General features: G+C 38.4%; 1 protein-coding gene across 6 annotated transcripts in view; it reads left to right on the forward strand.

Moving 5' to 3' along the window:
* lrfn1 (leucine rich repeat and fibronectin type III domain containing 1) overlaps window positions 1–16,766 on the forward strand; it is a 191,275-nt gene that overhangs the window by 1,555 nt on the left and 172,954 nt on the right. The window lies entirely within an intron of this gene.

Below are 16,766 nucleotides of genomic sequence, written 5' to 3' on the forward strand. Positions count from 1 at the left end.
CTATCTATCTATCTATCTATCTATCTATCTATCTATCTATCTATCTATCTATCTATCTATCTATCTATCTATCTATCTATCTATCTATCTATCTAATCATGATCAGTTTGTGCATGATGCAGCCCCATCATATTGCTCTTCTTACCTGTGCAACCCAGATGCTTAAACAGTGACAAATGAGCTAAATTTCCACAGACAGAGGCGCATATGGATGGTGGAAATGGTCCGGGTGTGTCTGCATCTGCAAGACGCAGAAGACTTTTTATATTTATTTATATAGAACTTAGCAGCAGCATGAGCTGAAATCCAATGCAAGAGCAAGAAGCACAATTTCCCTCCTATTGGTCAGAGAGTGGACGGGTTGCACCGTGGATCCATGGAGCCTGGCTGATGATCATGATAATGATGAGTAAAACTTGTTAGAGCTAACTGGTGAGTGGCGTACAGCCAGATGATCTGTGTAATAGGCTCCAGCTTGATGTGTGTATGTGTGTGTATCGTTGGTGTGAGTTAGTGGTACAACACATTTGGAGAAATCTGCCTAGAAGATTTGATGAAGAGCTAAAGCAACAGCATACTCCAGTAAGACATAACATTATGATCACTGACAGGTGAACGGCATATTTCTTCATTATGGAGCATTTTACCCTTAAAACAAAAAATTGGATTTGATAGAGTTTGACAAAGATCAAAATGTGACGGCTAGTCGACTGGGTCAGAGGATCTCCAGAACATTACATGGTGGTGTACCTGATCTACTGAGACTGGTAAAGAGGTTAAAGGATAGGACAGTGGTGAACCATTGACATGGTTCTTGATGTGCATAAGGAGCAAAGGCTGGTCCATGATGTTTGATCCAACTGATGAGCTAATGTAATGCAGATTTGCTGAATAATGTGATGCTGGTTTCCAAAAGTTGGTCGCTAAGGGGGGTGATCTGTCTGGGTGGTCTGCTGAGGCCTGTCCACTGTGGAAAGTCTCTTGATCATCAGAACTGGACCACCAAGCAATGGAAGACCTGATCTGATGAATATCTTTTTTTTTTACTCTGTTACTTGGATGGCTATTTGCATTTTCTTACATTTGTGAATCATATGGAACCAGGATGCGGTAAGAGACAAGATCAAGCTGGTGGAGGCAATTTGACACTCTGGGCAACGTTTGAGTGGGAAACCTTTGGTCCTTTCACCCGTGGGGATGTTACTCTGATACGTACACTCTAATTAAACACTGCTCTGCCATGAGGCAAAAATGGTAGATCTTCTGATCTCAGTTACACCAAGTATCTTTTCTAAGTGCTGCATAAAGTCTGATCCATGCATCAGACTTAATGCTACAGTTAATAACTTTTATAAAATGTGTTTTTTAGATTATTTTTTTAAACATATTTCTTTAAATTATTAAACTACTACTATTTTGTGACAGTATAAGACAGGTAAACTGTGAAAAAAATTGAGCATCCTCCCTGTGGTCCTATTGCCATCTGCAGAAATACATGGCTTGGTTAGAAAGAACCAATCAGAGCCAGTAGGAGGGTCTTAGCACTGGCTGTCAATCACTGTAACATATGTGCTGCTCAAATGCTTGCTGTCTGATGTGATCTAACACGTTCTCCACAGCATAGCCTCCCATGAATGCTCATGCTAATTAGCATAGCCACCGGTGACTGTGGACAAACGGTTTCCCTGTAATGGTAATTTGCTTCTCCCCTACTAGCACATGAGCATGAGCCTCCTGGCTCTGGTTGTTTCTCACCGGGAGCTGTGTAAGTTTGAAAGTGGTAGTTAGGACCACAAGGGGCTCAGTTTTTTTTTTCCACAAAACTTATCTGCAGGCTCTAATAAATATGTAAAAAAAACATTTTTAAGTTACTTACAGCAGCTTTAAAGGATCTGCTGGTAACATGTTAGAATTACCAAATTATTCACTGGATAGTATTTTAACTTTACAGAGGAATTAAGCGCAATTAATTGGAATACATAGAACTAACCCTGTAATTAATAATAACTAACGTCGGCCTCCAGCAGGGATTTTAATGTCGTTGTGCAAAATACCCAATGACATAATTTTGACTAAAACAACCATTTTTTATGCAATTACTACCACACCCCCTACATCAGGGGAATTCAGTTGAAAGCGTTGGTGTTCTGCAACTTTTAGATGAGTCTCTGCTTCAACACACCCGAGTCAAATAATCAGGTCATTAGCAGGGCTGTGGAGAACTGGACTGCATACTGAGGAGGCAATTCAGCCATTTGATTCAGGTGTGTTGGACCGGGGACACATGGGAAGGTTTCAGGACACCGGCTCTTGAGGACTGGAGTTGAATTCCTCCATGCTCTTATCGGCTCTGCGGTCTTCCATCATCACATAAAAAGCCACGTTTTTGAGTCCAGAGCACAAAATCATTGAAGCGACACATTCATATTTGTGAAATACATAAAGTAAAGTAGGTTTTGATGATATCCTTAGGCCACTGTAATTCATTTCTAGTCTTATTGCTTATTCTCATGGTTCTGTGCCTGTGACAAAACAAAATGTTTATATTTCGGATTTGAGCAAACTATGATAGTTTGCTTTAATTTACCTGGTTCCCAGTTAAACCTAATCATCCCAATTCCCTTAAATCTGCAGTATGTAACATTTATAAACAATGTTTTTTTTATTTTTATACATATTTAAAACTCATTGTGTTGTGATAATATAACCTGAGACAGATAATCTGTGAAAAAATGAGCTCCTCTGCCACCTTTCTGTGGTCCCAAAAACAACCAATCAGAGCCAGGAGGAAGGTCTTACTGCTGTCAATCATTCTCATGTACTCGCTCCTTAATGTTCTGTTGGTGCATAAACAACTAAATGTCACAGGTAAACTGTTTACTTGCTGTCATCGATTGCTAAGCTAACTAGGAACTATTTGTAGCCTAACAGAGAGCAATCGGAGGGTGCGAGCAGCGCGTACACGAGCAGGATTGATAGTGCTAAGACCCTTCTCCTGGCTCTGATTGGTTGTTTCTGACCAAGCTGCAGATAGCAGAGGAGCTTGCTATATATTTTTTTTCCCCACAGGTTATCTGTCTCATGTTATACTGTCACGACATGCTGACAGTTTTAACAAATATGTAAACAACATAATGTCTATAAAAACTACATACTGCAGCTTCAGTAACCACTGAAAGCACCTCCAGGTTTCCAGTGGAGTCCTTGACAGGGTCAGGGCTGCAGGCAAGACGGTCATAAAATTATCTCTTAATCTTCTTCACGATGGTGATATTATTAATGCAGGGAGTGAGCAACGTTGATTATGTGTGCAGCAGACATTTATTTAGCTGTCGTAATTTCAGGCCTGTATTTGAGGGAAGCTGGTAACGGTACAGGCTGAGTATCCTAATTTTAGAGCGTGATGCCAAAGAGGCCGGCGCTGCACTCTGGAATTATTTCTTTATTCTGAGGGGGGGAACTCAAATGCCAGCGTCAAGAAAGAAACAAGAATAAGACTGTAAATCTGTTAAGAGTTGAGGTTAGATGTCAATATCTTGCTCTGAAGTCAAGAGAGCTTCCCTCATCTAGCTCTGCTTTATTCGCACAATGCCTTCCAAGACCTCCCCCTGGGGATTATGTAGGTACCAGGCAGCTGTGTAGTTATATTGGGACAGGGAGTGAGTGTTTCTGCAGAATGCAGTGCTGTGAAGAAAAAAAATAAAAAAATAAAAAGAACACACACTTCAGCTGCATCTGCTGTATATGCAGCATCTATACCAATGTGACGCAATCCTGGGTGATCGATATCAGTCTTCAACACTTTATGTTTTGGCAATTACAAATACATGCAACATGGCTGTAAAGGAAACATTTGTTATGTTGAATTGTCTTGTAAAATCATAATTTTTTTTGAAATTGACTTAGCCTAATCAAATTACACAGCATCATAGAGATTTTGACATAAATGACTATTAAAAGAAAAATACTGCTAAAAAACAAAGGTTAATGAGTTTCCCTCAAAGGAGGGTGGATACCCTTGAGCCTTATTGGATTGGTAATTTGAATTAGCGACGTGTGCAGTGGGACTCTTATGTATTTATGTGTTTTTTTTTGTTTTTTCCCCCCCCACCTCTTTCAACCAGCTGTGTGATGCAGTAAGCGGTGATAATCACGTCTGTGGCTTGTCAGGGTGTTGCAGGATGTTACAGCAGAAGCTCAAAGCGCTCGCTGTCATGTGTTCGCCTAATGAAATCAGACAGGATGGTCATTATCATCATTGTGCATTATTGCCGACACTTCCATCTTCAGCACTGCTAAGCCAGGCAGAAAAAATAAAATAATGAAAAAATCTTACCTGTGCGGAATAAATACACAGAAACCCTTGCAAAGGCATGTATGGAAGCAGATGTGGATATATAAATGTATATTTTTTAACTTGTACAATTTTTACTTTCTGAGTCTTACTTTATGCGAGCTACGAGGTGCGATAAATGGGGTCCCTCTGCTTTGTCATTCTGCTGTATTGTGTTACAGCTCCTGCTTCGGTGCTGGTGTCATGTGTTCTCATTATGAAAGTGGGACTGGGAGAAGGTTATCAGCCACAGCAGGAATGAAAGAATAACTGAAACACAGGCTATTGATCTGTATGCCGCAGCATGAAAGACTTTATAATGCAACATATAGAAGAGCTTTTGTTGTATGTGCAATATATAAATAGCTTTTTTTTCTCCCTTTTGCAGCAGTGAGTCATGTCAAAAGCTTGACATTTTCACAGGGTGCATTATTTTCAGTAAAGATGACTTTTATGATTCCCTTGGCTTTGGGTCTGTAAATGGTAGGTAGAAATCTCTGTTTGGCATGTTGTTGCCATTAGATATTGCTTCGTCATACAATTAATATAAAATAAACAAATATTATGCATGTGTTTAGAGGACCATATACCACGTGAAAGAAAGATTAAGAGGAGTCGCACCAAACGGTTCAGTAACGTAGGAATCTAATAAATGGGATGTGTAAATTAGGTTACAAAAAATAGGGCTGACAATGTTAACACATGTGATTAACCTGGAAAATTTAACTTACATAATGCAGATTAATAAAACTATCTATTTTGACCTAAAAGCCTCTCTATCATGGAGGGTTACAAAGTTCACAGCAGAACGTTTTGGGCTCAACACACGGGGAGCGGCGAACAACTTTGAAAGCCGAAAATGTTTTCCTGATGGCGACGGCAGCATTAAAAGTCGAACCTTCATGTGTCTCCTTGTTAGCCCGCGTGTGCACGACTACGAGCTCGAAATTTTACATGAACGAATTATGGTGCTCGTGCATGTCGAACGCAGGGTAAGCGATTGTCGCCTTGTCGCACGAGTTGAGCACGATGAAGGATGAGCAACTTTCACATTTTTATATAATGTTTCAAATAAAATGACTTCCTTTAAACTTTCCTGATTATGAAAGAAAACCCCTGATAAATTTCAGACTTGTTTTGGTTTGAGTCAATAAAACATTTTTCTAAACAGTGGCGGTTTTCGATACGGCCCATATGGGCAGTTGCCCAGGGTGGCATCAGAAAGAGGAGGAGCACCCAAGAACAAGTTTCCAGCTACTTGCATTTATGCATAGTGGAGTAAGTTTCCCCTTAATTGCTGTGGAGTACTGGGAGACAAAACTACCTGCTTTCTGCTACAAAAAACAAAAAGAAAATCTAACAATAACTTGCATTTTAATTGGTTGGAGTGGGGAAGAAGGATGAGCTTTCCCTGGGCACCATTCCTGCAGGAACCGAAACTCTGTGCATATTTATATTCCAGGCTGACAAAGTTAAGCATAGTGATTAATTGTGATAAAAATTTTTAATCCATTGATCAAGCATTGAGCATCAAGCATTGAGAAAGTATTTTAAATGTGTATATGAATGTGTATATGAATAGTTTTGTGTGTTACTATTAAAAATACAAAGAAATATCACTTGGATACATATTTGCAAGAATAGAAATGACTAGATCACCTCTGGAGTCCTTCTCCGTATCCCTGGAGTAAATCTTCTGTTGACATGGGGGGTTTGACTCTGAAGGCAGATTACAGCATCACCCAGATTACAACATCACCCAGCCACCACACCAGGTGGATCGAGATGCATGCATAAAGATGCACAGAAGAAGTGATCTATCACTATATTCTTAAACCACATTTATGGTCTCACGCTTAAACACCCATGCAGCAGTAGTTATTGCTTTGTAAACTCCCACTGTCCTGTGGGGAGGAGAAGTGGGGGGTGGGGCTGCGGTAACTGCTGCAAGGAGGAGAACTCACCTTTTAATTCAAAAAAATCAACACTATCAGGTAACACAATCAAGAGGGCAACTTCAGCTGAACAATTAGGCCATTTGTCATTCTGACTACACCAGCGGCATGAGGTCTAACGCGCTGACAAGCTAACTACCTGACCCGGGGCTGCTACAGAGACGACGTGATAATGCTTGCCATTCTTGGAACAGTGTGTGTTCTGAATAACTTTGTGCACTTGCAGGTGATGTCTATACTTTAATTGACATGGCTTGTTCCACCCTTGCCAGCTTGGAAAGATAAATTAAATGTAATATTTTAGTTAAGTAATACTTTAATCTATTTATTTTTACCAATTCTATCCTCTTACCTGAATTAAAATACCTGCTAAAGCTAATGTGTATAAGCTCATTTAATAAACAGCATTTGGACCAGTCAGTTTTTATGTCTATGTATTTTCTGCCCATATTTGCATTTTTATATATCTTTTATAAATCTTTTTATGGTGAAAATATATGCAAATGTTGCCATGACATTATTAGGTGCTATATATACCTTTTCCTTTTAATCTGTCATGTATATATATATATACTGCTCAAAAAAATAAAGGGAACACTTCAGTGTTCACTTAAATGTTAAAGTGTACCCTTTATTTTTTTGAGCAGTTTGAGCAGTATATATGCTATATGGGCATTTTTGGCAATTTCATGTGCACAGTTTAAGCTTTTGCTGATCCTACTTGCTAAATATTGCGTCATCATGAAAAATACAACTTCAGAACTCTTAAAAATATATCAGGCAACAATTATTACTCCTGACAGTCCGTAACGACATTAATATTGCACACACTGATGTTGCGAGGATGATATATTGGGCTGCCCTACCTTTGGTCACACTTTTTTTCCACTGCAGAGCTGCTAAATTTAAACTATGCTGCTGAAAGGACAGGGGTAAAATGCAACATAGACTTTACAAGAAGGTAGCTGCAGTTAAAAAAAACAGCTGCTGTTTTAAACACTAAAGTCTGTAAAACCTGATGCAATGGTCTAAGAAGCTGCTGTGGCCAGACACAAAATGACTTGCTTAACATTCATTAAGCTGTAATCTGGTGCAGTACATCTTTGCTCTTTGAGCTCAGTGTTTTCWGTGCATGGTTCCAGATAAATTACCAGTTAAAATAATATAAAAAAATTTAATAAATCAATGAAGTTTATTTGTATAGGACATTTCAGCAACAAGGTGGTTCAAAGTGCTTTACTTCATAAAACACAAAAACGCTCAAAAACATCACACAGTTACCAATTAAAGAGCAAAGATTACATTTGTGGCATCATCAAAAACATCAGTGCACATCACATATGTTGGTCAATGTTCCATTAATTACGATCCAAAGGCAATTTGAACAGGTGGGGTTTTAATCTTAATTTAAAGGATTTCAGTGTTTCGGCTGTTTTGCACGTTTCTGGAAGTTTGTTCCCAATTTGTGGTGCATAGAAGCTGWATACTGCATCTGAAAAAAAGGCTTAGAAGACCATGTGCCACATAATACAGATTAAGAGTTGCACCAAGCACCTCAATGATGTAGAAATTTAATAAATGGAATGTAAAAATGTAGTCAAGGGCATTTTGTAAGCCATCTATACCAAAATTTACAGGCAATTAGCATCAACAGCATAGGTAACAGTAACGGCAGAGTTGCTGTGTATTTTCTGCCAACTTGCATTAGTCTTCCGACCACCTGCTAACATTTCCAAAGCCGACACGCTCTCGCAGATAGAGGTTGGAAGCAACTTTACTGCTTTTGCCCATCTGGCTTATCTCTAGAACAGAGCAGGCTGCTGCATGAATGTTCCTCCAAATATTGCTCTGAGAATGCAAAACAACTTTTAAATGGCTATCTCACATTTTCCCTATCCATCCAGCGAGACACAAGTCCATGCTGAGCAGCCGACTGTCCGCTAGCGGTCGGCCCCGATAACCAGCTCAGCCCATATGCCTAAACCTCAACGTGTGTACCAAAACGTTTAGGATTGTTTTTACACGGTGAATGTGCAGATCAGCGTTAAACTGACACATCTGCTTTGTAGTTTATAAGAACACTATGTACAATTAGGCCTATAAAGACTAAGATACAGGAAATCAGACATATGTTATATGTAGTCCTCAGCACTGTTGCACTAGGTTCTATTCTTGCGTCTCATGTATTTCCCTCTTAAATGAAGTCCACTAACTCCAAAACAAATCTTACTACACAAGTAAACATCAGAAAAGGTAGTTTGATTTGGTTTCATGAGACCTGTGGTTGTTGTTTCTAAAGGATGTTTTACTTTTAAGACTCTTTCCTGTCACTGCTCCCGCTTTAGTTGGAGATAAACAACGAAGGATCTGAGTATAATGCGATACAAACCATGAAAGACTTAGAATAAGTAGGTGTCAGTGCCTTAAAAAAAAGTTGTTAATTCTGTGGATATTGGACCTTGTGTGAGGACTAGAGCAAGCAAAGAAAAGAGAAAATAAGTGCCAATTAAGTGAGTAATAGGAAGCAGGAGTGAGATAGATGTTCCTCCCTGGGTGAGTAAAGTTATTTAAGTGCTCAAGATGTTTAAGAAAAAAAAAGTTTAAGAAATGGCACTATTACACCAGTCAAAAAGATCAAAGGGTACGCCACCAAAGCACCGAAGCAATTAAACCAGAGCTACGCTTTCCGAATTTGCTTTCTAGGGTTTGTAACAACGTGACAGGAACAAAAGCGGAGGTGCACTCGCTGCACTGGAAACCCAGGTAAATAATGCGAAGGTCTCGAGAGGAAGAAAACACTTTCCACTTCTCAACTTTTGCAGCATCATAAATTTCAAAAGCAGTGGAAACAGAAGGAGCAGTACAATGGTACACTAAATGGCGCAGTCATAAATTGAGCTATTTTTTTACTGATGTGACACATTTGATGTGGCCCATATAGATTCTTTCCTCGTTCTCATCAATAAAAATGAAATATCTCGCGTGTTGTCGGCAGAAAACTCACATTTTTATTCATGCACCTTTGTAGGAAATGATGTTGCTTTACAACAAGATGATGCTGGTTTTTGCACAGCTGAGACACCGGCAGGCATCTCGGGTACATTATAAATTATTTTGTGGGCTTGACAATGAAGAGTCTGGTAGTTTCAGGGCATAGGTCTGAACTGTGCAAAGGGTACCTTGACTTTCATGTAATGCATTCGGGGTGGATCGAATGTTTCTGTCCGGCATCGCTCCGTTCAGTAAAAACGGATCAGCACATTTTATTGTCATTTTTTTTTTAAAGGTCTTTCAGCAGACACGATATCACATGAAAACGTCAATAAAAATAAGAGAAATCAGCAAAGCCCGCATAAAGTACTATTTAAAGACTCCATCGCTTTTTGTGTCTGCTCGTGTTTTGCTATAATCTCTGATATTCCTATTTTGTCTTGGTAACCTCTGAAAATAATGATTGGAGCATGTTTCCTTTCATCTCCGAGGCTTTCAGCCTCTGACTACTGAGCGGTGTATCTGAATAAGAAAAACTGTCATTTATTGTCGCAGAGCATAAATGTGTGCCTTGAGTGTGTGTGTGTGTGTGTGTGTTGTTGTTTTTTTTAATGACATCCCTAAGTTACAGTTGTTTGCTTCAGACAGCTGCAGAGGAAAAGATGAAAAAGATTCAGGCTGACCCGCTTGGTGCTACCTGATTGCTGTCACATGTAGAATGAAGCTGTAGGAACAAGCTGAAAGGAAAGTTTGGAGCTGTTTGATTGCTCTAGCAAGAGCAAAGTAGAAGAGAATCATGATAAATGGGAAGACTTGTAGTGCTGGGAGAAGTACAAGATTGTTTAAATTAGGTGGTAACATTTTTTTGTCTCCACTGCTGATCAGAGTCAGCAATTGATGTCAAGCCAGCAAAATTTGTTAGCTTTAAAATATAGCGAAACAAAACGACAAACATAACCACCAGACATAATCTGGATGCTACCGTATCTTTTTATCTTCACAGTGATAAATATTTTGTTCAATTATATTTTACCTACATCTGACTTCATGCACACAGCTGCAGTTTTTAAATAAAGCAGAATGTATTTTGATGATATGCTAGCTTGTTCGCTCGCTAGCTCCCGAAATATTTCTTGCCTTTCCAGCTCAGCATGAGCAAAAAACAAACAAACAAACAAACAAAAACTCCTACTCCTTCTCCTGCGTCTTGAACTTGGAGCTTTGCTCTGAATGTCATAAAACCTAATGTCTGTCGTTTCAGCTGCTCGTCCTCAAACTGACGGCTGTGTGAGTAAAGCACACAGAGTTGCCAGGTTACGTGACAAAAATAAAGGTATTGCAGATGTAAATACAGACTTTTTTTCACTGCTAACATCATTGTAGGGGGAACATGTTAATTTTCAACGCACTTTACAGACAAACATATCCGATTCATCTATTTAATTCTATCATGATAAATGGGAAGACTTGTTTAAATTAGGTGGTAACATGTTTTTTTTTTGTCTCCACTGCTGATCAGAGTCAGCAATTGATGTCAAGCTAGCAAAATTTGTTAGGTTTAAAATATAACGAAACAAAACGACAAACAAAACCACCAAACATAATCTGGATGCTACCGTATCTTTTTACGGTATTTATATTCTCTAAAATAACTAATGGTTATTTTAGTAATCAATTATTCTCTCTATTTTATTTTTTAGATGCTTAATTGAGTAATCAGACGAAAACAAATGGACACATACTGCAAATGTTTTTTCTGTAATTAAGTACKTAAGCCTCTTTGTGCTTACCAAAAATACATGAACGATGCAATTGCTACAAATGATCAACAATCCACTAAAGGAATGCTATTTTTTCATCTGTTCATTAATCTTTATCTGTATATAAACAGTTACTTTCATAAATAAGAAAATAAACATTCTGTTGTTTAAACATTTGCATTCTGCCTAAAATACAATAACAAAGAATTTCTTTAGTGTATTGTTGATCATTTGCAGGAACGGATGCATCTGCAGGTATAAAATACCTTTAAATTAGTTCAAATTCTGTAATAAATAACAACCATATATTAATCTATTCAGTTACTAATAAGATTTTTATTGTTTTTTACAGAATTCGAACTAAGTGAAGTTCACACTATGCCGGTTGATGAGTTCTGGGAAGAACATATTTATAGAAAAATGTTTTCTTTTKTTATCTTAAATCAAAATGTATAGATTTGGACAGTTTTGGCTTCTGCTCAAAACTGACCAGAAGCCAGTTTTGAGCAGAGTATATTTTTTGAGAATATACTCCAAAAAGAATATCCTCCTTTTTTGAGTATATTCTCCAGTTAACAATTAAACGGTCACTATTATTTAAATAATCAACTCATTACGATTAATCCGATTAATCGTTTCAGCCCTAAATACAGGTGTCAGTCAAATTCAGTTTATAATGCATCTTGCTAAAATGTATCTTAAGAAAGCTCAGTCGATTGCATCAACGCACGAGGCAACAGGGATCTGTTGAGCGCAATAAAAGCCCAACTTTTCTGTGGCTGAAATCACATACAGTAAATCAACAACAAGCAGTGGGTGTTGAGTTCAGTCAGGGACTCCAGCACTGATTCAAAAATGCATTGATTGGAATCCTGACCTTATACATGAGATTGGCTTGGGAAATGCCTAGTTTGAGAAAAGAGAAAAAGAGAGAGAGAGAGAAACGCTTCTACAATGAAAACCAAGACCTCAAGGCAGAGCAGACAAATATTTCATCTGACTGCATAAATTGAAAATGGTGCTTCATGATGTTATTAAAACATTACCTTGTGATATTGTCAAGTTTCAGCAAGCATACTGATTATTGAGTAAGAGTTCTAAAAGGTGTGGGTTTAAGATCTAAATGTCCAGATACGATTTATAAACGCTTTAAATGCACAGCACCTTAAATGCAACATTCAAGCACACACCAACACTTTGCATATGAGACATATTCTTGTGTCGCTACGCATTTAAAATCGTTACCCTTTATTATTAAAACCACAACATGTTTTGGAATATGAATTCTCTGAGCATCATTTTGCATTTTGCAGCTCTTTCTAAGAATAACGGGGAAAAAAACCAAAAGAAGAAAGTTTTCAAAATCTCTCAGTTCCTATCAGCTGTTCTGAAAGCACTTCAAAGAGAATGTCAAAAATCATTACTGGAAGCATTGCGTCTCCGAAAACGGATGCATGTCTGAGGGGGAAATACAGTTTCAAATGCAGATGAGAGCCAGGGAACTAATTCTGTCAGGAAAACTGTGCAGGATGTGTAACAATGCTGAGCTTAGTGCTTCTGCAATTACAACATTTTATGCAAATTTCTGCCCTTAACATATTGTGTGCTACTGATAGTTTTATGACTGTAATCATGTGTAAACTTAATAACGGCTTAACCATACACGGATACCTGAAGGGAACAAATCCCCTGGAACTGTTCCAGTGTGCTCTTGCTTTGCTTTTGCCCTTCAGCGCCATCAAATAAATTTCTTTATAGCAGAAAAAAAATAAGCTTGAGTAAATGCAAAATGCACTTTTAAATGATTATATTGTTTAATAAGGGAGAAATGTTACGCAAACAATTCTGTTCATGGTTTGAATATAATAAATATTGACCTCTTAACTTAAAAACTGTGATTTGCAGTTTGGACTGTAATTAGGTCTGAGTGTGACTCATGAAATAAAAACAGTTTGATTAATCACAGTTCTCATTAAAAAAAGAAAAGGTGGAGAGGCCATGACTTCAGAGAAAGTTTTTTATTTGCTTTTTGTATTTTCCCAGGTTGCCGTGCAGCAAGACAACAAAAAACACAAAAACACAAAACGCTTCCAAGTATCTTCGGTCTAGTTTCTAGTGCAAATACCTTAGTGCACTTGAAATAAGACACAACTAACTTACAAGTAACTTGTCAGCAATGTATAGGAGCTTGTTTGAAGTAAATAAAGCTGCTCCTTAAAGCTGCAGTATGTGACTTCTACAAAGTGACATAATTTTTTTCAGCACAGCTTGTCCTGAATGCTAAGGCTAGTTAGCATGGCCATCAATGATAACGGATAAACAGTTATTTCTCTGCCATTTGCACATTTAGCAGCGCATTCACCAGGATGATTGACAGCATTAGGACACTCGTCCTGGTTCTGATTGCCGCATTTCTGGCCCTGGAGGCAGACGCCAGACCATCCTCGACCCTTCAAGGATAAGCGCTTATAGTAAACGGATGGATGGACATCCTCGCTTAACGTTGCAGGACATAAATGAATACCTTTAGCTGAAAACCAAACTGCACTCTGTGACCTTTCTGCTCCTTAGATTTTTTAATTTTTTTTCTCCACAGATAATCAGTGTTTACTGAAATGCAGAAAGACGGTGAAGGATTAGTGCCCTTTCAGTCAGACCTTGATGTGAGTCGCTCGTGGAGGCATTACGTAACCATGGTCTATGATAATAAATAAAACGCCAGTGAAAGCACGTGTGTCATTTAGCTACTCTGTGACTGTCAAAAAAAAAAAAGAAAAAAAGACCTCAAAGCAAACCAGACACATAATCAGTCAATCAATTCAGTTCATTTTCTGAGATATGGTAGTGTTTTGGTAGACACCCGTCATAACCCGACCTTTCTGAAATGACTTAATCCCAAATAAATCTATATCAATATTCTCCTCTTCACATTGCAAAGGAGGATATTTTTCTCTTCCTGTTAACTAGAGGAGGAACAAAGTAACTACCGACACCTGTCATCCTAAATGAGCGTTTTTTTTTGTAGAGCCATCCACCCGTAAATAGTCGCCTCCCACTCGGTGTTGGAATGATATTATATTTTGTAAACAAAAAAGAAAAAAAGAAACAATTGTCGTGCAAAAACCTCCGGAAAATTGCAGCTTGTGATTTTATTTTTTTTTTGCTGCTTACCTGAAGGTGACATTGATTTAGCTCTTGCTTTCAGCTGCTGCATCTGGTCATATTGATCAAGAACTCCTACTGGGAGCTGCATTTCCCTTAAGTTCCCCCGAGCAAGCCAATTAAGAGAGCTGCATGCATCTCGTACAGAATCCGAAATGTGCACAAACACAATCTTCCCTACAGTCCCATTAAATAATGCATAAGGACGATATATTATTGTACAGCGCTTACAACCACGGGTCTCACAAGTCCTATTCAAACTTTCGGCCTCCGAGCTTAGAAGCATAGGATGCAATGTAGTGCATTTAATGCACTCCTCAATCTTGACTGAGGCATTAGCAAAAGAAAAAAAAAAGAGAGGAGAAGATAATGCCTTTGTGAATTACTCCTCCCGAACATGCCGCTGTGATGAGAGACCGTTCTGTCCCTCTCTTATTGATTTGTTTGTCAGAAAGTCGTATGGCGTGCTCTTCAGCAGACTGCGCCGGCCTCGCTGGGGATCTTTATGTCTGTTGGCTACTACAGGCTGGAAGACGGCAGAAACATCAACTATTCCAGTAAAATGGGCATTTAGGTGGCCTCGCAGATTTTCTTGCCGCATTTTTTAAGTCTGATTATACTAAAGAAACACGTCATCTTTTGCTGCCTCGAAGAAAACAAGAAGCTTGTTGATGATGTGTTTGATCGAAGAGTCGCCAGATGAAATGATCTGGTTTAATTTACATTATTCAGTTTCATGTTTGGCAACCACAGTTAGCTGTAGGGCTTTTATCTTAACAGTAAGAGAGATGAAAAATGATCCAACTTTTGCCGCGGGACATATTTGAATCCATAAAATCAGATAGAGGGGCAGTAGTTTGTGTTTTCAAGGCATATGGTGACATTTTATAGCACAATCAACTATGTTGCCTTCAGTTGTTCTAAAAGTGCGGGATATATCAAATATGATTTAAAAGAAATTTGACTTTGTAATTCAACACCTCAAAGTTGGGCCTCTGTCTCTTTAAAAACTCCTCCTCTCTCTGAAACCTTACCTTCAGGATGTCATTACAGCATGGTTTAACAACCCTTTAACAACCTTTTACCAACATTTCACTCAGAAGTAGCTCATATAGAGAGCTCAGCAGTTCCACCAGCTGTTTACTAATTGCTAATGACTAGTCTGAAGGAGCTGGATGGGGGAGTAGAGGGAAAGGGCTGCTCTGTGAGGCAGGACGTTTAGAAATGGCATCTCCAAGGAGGAGCTTTGTCGTCAAAGACGGCGCTTGGTCCAATCAGGTGTTTTGCGTTGCTCCCGTTGCCACGGGAGACTAAGGGATTTCTCAAACATGCCTGAAAGAATCAAAGTATGTTTTTGATGAGGATCTAACATTATAAGATGATGTGAAGCTCAAAAGAGTCGATTTTAGATGATACTACCTCTCTAACTTTGGTGAAGTCTTTATTAAAAGTTCAAATACTATTGATTTATTGGTTTCTTTTCGTCCACTTTTACTCTGGCAGCTCTTTGCGGTACAACTTCCCCACATTTGTATACAACGGCAGACTATTGCTATTGCTCCTTGGATTTAAGGAACAATAGTCACAGGTTATAAACCAGTGACAGTGTTATAAATCACAAGGCTTGGCAAAAATACAGCACAAATAATTATCGATCACTGTTGTCAGCGGAACTGATTGATATTATTTCTGTAAAGCTCTCTGCAGGCGGACTACTTGACCTCTGCACATATTTACCGAAAATATTAATATGAAATCGGGATAAAATGTTAAGACTGTCTAAAACTAGAGGTCATTACAACATTCTGGTGCACAGCATGATGTCTGTGTGGCCGTGTTTTTCTTCTATAAGCAGTATAGCATCTTTTTCAGCACAGAGACCTGATCACACACTGCAAACATAAACCTAATAAACCAAACATCTTGGACATAAAGATGGTGAAATACAGCTTAGAAAAATGGCAGTTTTGCAAATTTATTCTGCTCGAACCTTTTAATATTTTGTCATGTGGCAACAGAGCATTTCAGTGGATTTAGCTGATTTTTGGAGTGGATGAATAATTAACGTTTTGTTCACAGATTCTGTTGATCTTTAGAATACCATGTGCCTCTTGACCGATTCTCTGATTAGTGCTCTCTTTACTCAGCCTGCCGGTTTAAGTGGACAACCTCATTTTGGTGGGTTTGCGATCTTCTCATCACTTTAAAATGACGGAGTGAACGCTTTGGATGGTGTTCAATAACCCAAATCTGCTCCAAACTTGTCCCTGATCTGTCTGATTAGTGATGTTTTCTTTAGCCTTCATTATGCCACTTTATTATAAATGTTATCAAACAAATTCACGAGTTGGAATTTCTTTACCGCCTGACATAATATGTAAAAGTTCAAGTGTTAATGAATAAGTACTGTATCCTTCACTTTACATTTTTTAAAACCTTTTTTTAAATGCTTTGTTACACACTCTTTATTAGAAAATGAGTCACGTAAAATGTTTCAGTGATGTGTAAGTGTGGTTATACTTATGGTTTCAAGATGTACAAATTTGACCTTTTTTTTTTTTTTTT

Source organism: Poecilia reticulata, linkage group LG13, assembly GCF_000633615.1.
Source record: "Poecilia reticulata strain Guanapo linkage group LG13, Guppy_female_1.0+MT, whole genome shotgun sequence".
NCBI classification, from domain to species: Eukaryota; Metazoa; Chordata; class Actinopteri; order Cyprinodontiformes; family Poeciliidae; genus Poecilia; species Poecilia reticulata.